This window comes from Ostrea edulis, chromosome 4 (assembly GCF_947568905.1).
Source record: "Ostrea edulis chromosome 4, xbOstEdul1.1, whole genome shotgun sequence".
Taxonomy (NCBI): domain Eukaryota; kingdom Metazoa; phylum Mollusca; class Bivalvia; order Ostreida; family Ostreidae; genus Ostrea; species Ostrea edulis.
The window spans coordinates 79,560,470-79,569,067 of record NC_079167.1 but is presented as its reverse complement, the minus strand read 5'-3'; the positions used below and the strand labels follow the sequence as shown (position 1 = coordinate 79,569,067).

The 8,598-nt window shown below is 34.3% G+C and overlaps 1 protein-coding gene and 1 pseudogene across 1 annotated transcript in view; both read right to left on the bottom strand.

Annotated features, from left to right (window-relative positions):
* The window catches only part of LOC125669341 (uncharacterized), a 170,315-nt gene that overhangs the window by 28,399 nt on the left and 133,318 nt on the right, over positions 1 to 8,598 (bottom strand). The window lies entirely within an intron of this gene.
* On the bottom strand, positions 154 to 987 carry LOC130053863 (uncharacterized; annotated as a pseudogene).

Genomic DNA, 8,598 nt, shown 5'->3' with positions numbered 1-8,598 from the left:
AATAATTCTAAAGCCACCGAACTGAGTGGGTAATTTGTCAATAATTTGCTCAACTTCCGCACCTTGACTGGGCTTGTTGTGATATTAGTGAGGTTTAAATGACTGGGCATGAGGGGCTCTACTAGTTGAGCTTGGTTGTGTGGATCTCTTGGGTTACCGAGGTCGCCAGGTTGCTTGCATATCACCAGACCTAAAATTTTAACTGGTGCCTGAGGTTGTTTTATGCCTGATGTAGGGGTAATTTTGTGAACATGATATGCATTCATGTTTATATTGGCACTGATATTTGCTACATTGCCCCCTGTAATTAAAATCATAGCACTTTAGGAGCGAGGCCTGGTGGTGGGAAGTATGGGTGGTCGTTGTACTGTACATGTACAGGAGCCATAGCTCTTGGTCAACAACAGCAAATGAAAAGGAAGGGTTAGGCTCCTTCTTCAACCTAAATTGTTCTTCAACCTAAATTGAACATCATAATCGCGCCATCCTAAGGTTTTAACTCTACTTGCCCTCAGCCTAATGGTATGGATATATTTAAATAGTTGGACCCTGGTCTCAGGATGTGCTGAAGCATATATTGACGCATAGATGAGGAAAGCATCAGTCCAAACCTGTATATCGGTTATGACCTTGATTTTGGACTTAGAGGCCAAAGTAAAGCTACCCTCTTTCATGGAAAAATATTTAGTGTCATCGTTGGGATCAACCCCCTCAGAATTGTCAACCAACAGCCCCAAATTGATATATTCCCCATTTACAATTTTGTATTTCAATCTATTTGGCACCATGTGCCCCAAATTCATTGTCATAACTCTGCGTTTGAGCAAGATAGTTATTAGAAAATATCTCAGGTTCTATACCTGTACTCGGCTCATCCGCAGACATGCTTGTCAGGAGGGGCTCTATGGGCATGCATTGAGACTGCCTGGATATAATGTCTGCTACGGCTTGCGACACCTGAAGCAATTGATCGTTGGTAAACGGCATTGCTGGGATCTGGAGCCCCGTGTTTGATGGTTCTCTTGCCAGTTGACTTGGGGGACTAAGGTAGCGTTGTCCGACCCACCAGTACCCTTAGGGCGCCTCCTCGACTTAACTGCGGGTCTGGGTTGTTGGTTCTTCCTCTTTGGCATTGTCAATATTGCTAGTTCATTAATGCAAATACAAAAACAAGAAACTAATGAAATTAATGAATAATCTATATGTCGCAGGATGGGAAAATTGGAAGTTGAGAATTTGAGCCACGTGTAGACGCCAAAAAATGAAAAGTTAAATCCGAGTGAAATCTGCATATTCTGTGGCCATCGGAGAGTTTAATGGTACGATTACCTTTTGAGAAATGCTACCACATCGCACGAGAAAATCGTAAAGAAAATTTTTTAAACAAATAATAGAAGGTTATAAATTTTCAGCGGAGAAACCTCAAACACGTCTTACCTAGAATTTGTTTGCAGACGACTGACGACTTTGCGTATGACGTCCCATTTTTTGCTGTGTTCGGCTAATATTCCCGAAAACTTGACGTGGATGACTCTAAGAACCCGGAATAGTGCCCTTGGGATGCCGGAAAATAACACAGTAATAAAAAATAAAGGCTCCGTATCACTTTGATCAATGAATTTTCTTCACATTATATTACAAGTTAGGCTGATATAAACTACTTGGTAATGTTACTACAACATGAAATTTAAACCTATTTTGGTAATCCTACAAACTCTTCATATTGAGGAGATGAGGAAAAAAAGGTCTTTTTTAAAGAGAAAATGTCAGAAATTTCTAGTTCTAGTATGTCCATAAACATCACAAGAATTAAATTCTTCCTGTGCCAGCAATTTTTAAGTGAACACAACGGCCAACTCAAGCAGATCTTTATAATATATCTGACATGATTAAATTAAGGGAGTCTGGAAAGCTGTGTTCAATTTATTTGGATACGGCAAAAATATACCTTCAACACATCTACAGATCAATGAATCACAAAAAACCCAACAAACATTTAATAACACTTTTGAACCTGAAATGCCTCAAGATGTGAAACAGGATCGAAGAAAAACGGTCAACAACTGATGAAAACGAGGACGAATAAAATTTTTCAAAAACGAGAAAAGTGTTTGAATAGAGAAGAGGAAGGGGACTTTAGAGCTCTTTCGAAAATATATAAGTAGTTTTTCGTCATCTTCTTGACACAAGTTATTTTTCCTGCAAATCTCTAAATCATATACAATATTCCGATACTAGTCATAACCAAAGACCAAAGTGAAGGTAATGGTATAAATACAGTGATCCTCAACTTGTAAGAATCAGAACACACTACTTGATAGTTAACAGAATTCTTCTTTAAACAATTAAGCTTTCATCAGGTCCAGTAACAAATGAATCGGGTACTATATTGCGTAAAATACCTGTTTTTTGCTACATTCTTTAGTTAGAAAGATGAACGATACACAAACTAAATTATATCAGAGACGTTCAGAGTTTTAATAAAAACAATGATGAATACCAAATAGGTATTAAAAAAAGAGCAAAGTTACAATTTGCGAAATTCGTAAAAAAATAAACTTCTTTAAAATCAATCAAATGAAATTAGATTATGCAAATTTTAGGCGCCAAATGTATTAGAAAGTACTAGCTTTGTTGATCAGGGCACTTTCGACTGAATAATGTGAGTTTTGTGAATTTTACTTTTTTGTGAATAAACATCGGGCTCGGAATCATCGAAGACCCCTAATCCGGACTGAAATTTGCGAACCACGTTCTAGAATGCAGTTCACTATAGAATTGCGAATAGTGAACTACAAACTGGATACTAAAATCTAATTGCCTCAAATTGTGTGTTAGAAATATAATAAAATAATCTCAGTTTCAATTTATTTCCGTAAGTTTATTGTATGCTGTATGTGTGTATCTATTATCATTTGATTTTCAATTGTTTTTTTTTTTTTATTGCATGTTGTATTACATGTGCATAAAAGGTAAAGATAACAAACAGTGATGAGTCTCATAACTCCTATAAGCAGTACAAAACACGAATCCCCGGGTATACCAGAGTTGGGATCAGGACCCATATTTACTAAAGTTCGTAGACGTAAACGTACACGTAGGATTTACGTCTGACTTAAGATTAGAGTTAGGTACTCATAAAATGGTATTCACAAAACCGTTCGTATCCGCAAACGTAACTTACGATGTACGATTGCACTTAGGCGTGCGCAGTGGCTATTTTCACTTCGAAGCGTAAAAAGTGTGAATTTGCTCATTTACTTTGAATTCCCTGCGCTACCGCCACATTACGACGAAAAAGAACATAGAACTTTGTGAGAAAGCAACGAATTTCAACGTATATGTATGCCTGCCAACGGCATGTCGATCAACTGTACCGTTATTCAGTGTTGTTTACAAATCCAAATGGAAGGTTCATCAAATTTAACGCATTTGACTTGTGCATGGATCTGCGATGCTGTAGGTGTTCAAAAAGAAGTCGACATGGACTGACAAGTAAGTTAAGTTGTTTGTGTAGTAATAACCTTAAATGTTTTACCACTGACTACTCGTCACTAGGCCCCTAAATAATGTTAAATTGACTTCAAGGGGATTCAGTACATGACACACATCGCAAAATCACAGTCCCTTATTCATTTTGTTCTCAACCTATGTAGCTGCTATAATGCCTGGATCTTAATTTCTAAATAGTGAGCACATATACATATGTGTTAGTTATTTACAATTTTATATGTGGCCACTATTAACACATTAAGACAGAAGTTCATTTGTGTACATGGTAACTTCAAACTTTTGACAATACCACAATTGAAATTCAAAATTATTTTTCCCATTTTTTTTTTTATTTCATGACTGGGACAACATCAAAGCAATATCATAGTTACCTGTACACAAGTACGCACATGCTTTCACATCATTTCGCAAAAAGAAAAACAAAATTATTGGTGAAAAACGAATCAAAAATATACATGATATAGACAGGCACTAATTCTAAAATGTGTGATTTGTAGGTGCCCCTCTAGTGCATGGTTATACAATATGAAAATTATTATTGCTTTATCAATATATACTCTGGGCGAACAGGTAGATAGGGTGAATGGACTCGGTACCAGATGAGAACAGTTACAGTCTCTTTTAGCATCATTTCAATTATTGCTTGTGCACATCCATGTGCAAAACTTTCAGAAAATATTGTGAAACAAAATCGCATTCAAATACAGTTGTACATCTGTGTGAAGTCAGTGTTAATTTATTTAATGTAGAATAACATTGACTATATATTAATTGGAGATATTAGGTGTGATATACATGTAACATGCACTATATATCCAAGTTAGCTGACCACTGTTATTTTTCAAAGGGTCATAAATGTGGTCAAGAAATAAATTGCCAACAGACAGCAGCATTCCTTGATTTAGATGCATTTCTCTTCATGTCCTCTCCTGAAAGATTTTCCATGATGCCTCAGGGTTAGGATTGGGATGCAAGATGTACAGTACATATATATGATGTAAGTATATCCACTGTTTGTACACATTTAATCATTTCTGTACTTGCAAAGTTTTAAAAAATCCAAAACAAATTATTGTACATGGTACATGATGTAATGATTTTTGTAATGCATTGATGATTAAATCCTTAGGCAAAGATTTAAGAACATAAATTTATGAGTTTTTATGATCAAAGTTTGTCCATTTTGTATGTTTTGTACCTGTCTGTCTAAGCATATCTTCACCTTTTTGGCAAATAGAAATTTAACCAATCTAAGGACATACATTATGTTTCTTTGAAATTATTTTTTATCTCCTCGATATTAAAAATTCTTGCATGATTTCCAAAATAATAGCTGTAATTTTGTCACCAAAATTTGAAATCAACACTCAATAAAAATTGCTCTATATTATATATTTCTGATCAGTAATAACACATGTATTCAGTTATTTGAAACACCTTTTAATCTCAAAGCAAGCAAATGAATATATGTAATTTTGGTGATTAAATAATTATTATCTTGCAAGCCAATAATTCTTCTTTATATATTTCTTTACACTAAAAGCGGTTATCAAATGTACTTTTATTAGGTCACCTGACTTTACTCAGTAACCTAATGCAATTAGTTTTCATTCGTCGTGCGTTAACAATTGAACATTTTTAACTTCTTAATAACTACCAGTCCAATTCTTTTCAAATTTGGTATGAAGCATCATTGGGACAAGGGGGACCAATTTTCAAAAATCTTCTTATCAAGAAACACACATATATAAGAAAAACTAAATGCATAGTGATGTAGAGCAAGCAGGCCTCTACCAAAATTGTAAATTTCATGATCCCCGGGGTAGGGGTTTTGACCCCAGGGCGGGGCAAATCTTGTTATATAGTGTTTATGTGTATAAAACACTTAAATTACATCTTCTTTAATGCTATTGATACTAAATTGAAACTAAATGTATAGAGCAGGTAGTCTTTTACCAAAATTGTAAATTTGATTTCTCCCAGAGTAAGGGTTTTGACCCCAGGGTGGGGCCAAAGTTAGTATATAGTATTTATGTGTAAGTTTGCTGATACTGTATAAAACATAAATGCAGAAAAGGATGTACAAAAAATGGTGAATTTCACAACCCAGGCTTATGACTTTAAGATGAGTCCAAATTAGTCATATCTTTTGATGTTTTCATGAGAATACACCTATTTAAAGCCTTTCATCAGTGTATGCACTTTGAGGGATGTGAATTTTTAAGAACACATCTTGCTTTATACTGTTGCTGAACATTAGAATATAATTAACTTAGATATTTAGAACAGGAAATTTTTTCTAGATTTCATAGTCCATGGAAGTAATGATAATTTTCCACTAGTATTCAGGTGACTGATAAGGCCTGTGGGTCTCTTGTTAGGTTTCTGTTTGTTTTTGTTTTTTTATTTTACTAAAGAAATATTTTTATTAGTCAGTAATACATATTGCTTTGCCATTGGGAGATTTTGAGAGCAAATATAATCACAGCAAATATGCCCCTTTAAATTTATAATGTTGTACTACCATGTATTATATGTCAGCCTGAGTAGCTCAGTGCAAAGGTACGAGGTTCAATACTCAATTGTGCTAAAGATTTTTCTCACCTTCTTTGCCGCAGTAAAATCCCATTGATATACCTTACTGCAGTACATATCAGCTGATTTTACATTTTTACTTGCCACAACCAGGAACTATCAAAATATGTTAACTCTAGACTAATTAAACCTGAGAATTTTGTAGAAAGAAAATAGAATGCAAGTGAATTGTACCTGAAATGTCACAAAAAATTATTTTTTATTTATAAACGTGAATGACCTTAACTGAAACTTACCATTCTTGGTTAAAAAGTATTTTTTTCTGGTTTGGAAAGAAGCCAATTTCATTACAAGGGGAATGATTAATGAAAAAATACTAAAGTTGACCTTGGGGTCATTTGAAATCTTTTTGTTAATATGGGCTCTTGGGTTATAAATCATTAAAATTAGAAATTGTAGGTGATACTTAATGATATCTTCCCAGATATGGTGTAAGGTAGATGAATATACTGTAAATAAAATCAGTGTTACATGTATCACAATTTTAGAGTTTATTTAACTAACAATTATGTTGCATGTATTTTTTAAGCCTTATGAAATTTGATTGCAGTGTAATGACAGTTGTTTATTTAAATCAATGTAATACTATTATTGTTCTAGGTCTATGGGTACATTGCTGTAATGGCCTGAAAAATCTTTTGCGAAACCGAGAAATGTTCATCTTCCATTGCCATGATTGTGTAAAAGGACGAGCAGAGGAATGATTCAAAAATATATGACAGGATTGAGAATCTAACCCATGACCCGTAGTCTGGTACTCTACCCACTGATCAATCCATACTGATGGTCCATCTGCTCCATTGATGTCATCTTATATATTTATTTATTCATTTATATCATATGGACATTTAAAAATTGACAGTAAAATAAAAAAAGTTTGATATTCAGCAAAATAGAATTTGTTACAATACATGTTTACCCTTTCTCTACCGGCAGATTTTAGAGGTTTTTATAGACTATATGACAATATTTTTGCATCGATTTAAATCTGCATGTATCACGATTTGGGGTAGGCGTATGACATATAATTTTATTAGGAATTGGACAGGGAACAATTTCTTATAAAGTTTGTCAAGGTATCCCATGACCTCAAAGAGGTCTACGGGGTCAAAGGTCATATAAGTGCACATTTTTGCAATCTTTTTTCTCTGAAATATATATATTACAACCCCTCTTACTAGATTAGAGTCAAAAATTGAAAATTCTAAATGTATGAGCTTATGTGCCTTTTAAAATACCACAAGAACATCACAATCAAATTAATCAATTTTATTGAAAAACAAATATTTTTGGTTGCTAAGTAACAACACTTGTAGTACAATTTTGACCATAATTTGCCTTTCTGCATCCATTCGACACAATTTAAACATAATTACATTGCATGATGATTAGTAAATGTCACATTATTTTAAAATATAATCTTTAAATAGATCTTAATCATTTTAAGGGGTTTTTAACAAAACATATGATGAATAGAATTAAGGTCAAAGGTTATAAAATGGAAATTTCGTACTATATATATATCCATCATTTTCTAATATGACGTTTTGCCATTATGTTCCACTAAATAGAATGAATATTGCAACATTAAAAAAAAGATCTTTATTGTTAATCTGAAATAAATTTTTGTATTCAAATATATTTGATTGCTAAGCAACACCACCTTATCAAATGTTATCAAAAAGTACTCCCGTTTTTCCTCCCCACGTTCAACATATACGAATGATTGATAGATTGAATATTGTTTAACGTCCCTCTCGAGAATAGTTCACTAATATGGAGACGTCATCACTGCCGTTGAAGGGCTGCAAAATTTAGGCCTATGCTCGGCGCTTATGGCCTTTGAGCAAGGAGGGATCTTTATCGTGCCACACCTGCTGTGACACGGGACCTCAGTTTTTGCGGTCTCATCCAAAGGACCGCCCCATTTAGTCGCCTTCTACGACAAGCAAGGGATACTGAGGACCTATTCTAAACCGGACCCCACTTACTTTCAATCACTAGATTTAAATGTACTTCCATCATATTTAGCAAAAATATTTCTAGACACAATTCTTGATACTGGGTTGTTCCGATAGGGGCATGCATCGATCAATATCTGTCTATCGACAGGAACTTCACAACATACATGTATAATAAGGTAATGCACAAAAATCGGGGGGGGGGGGGTATTTCTTAATACTGGGCACTGAATACTAATGTATTGTCAGAGCTTTCGAATACTTAATTGACTGTAAATGCTTTCTATACTCAAGGCTATACTATGTGTTAGATGTGCAGCGAGATTAATTTTGGTAAAGGTAATCTTTTTATTATGCATCTTATTTCTCGTTTTAAACTGGAAATCACTGTCACAATATCAGTTTTTTAAAAACTAGTATATCCTCTTCAGTGAGAGGCTGCGAACTTCCTTGGGAAGCATATGACGATCCTTCCCTCTAGATATTACCATCTCAGCATAATGGCTGAGGGCAACACAGATGGAGAAAA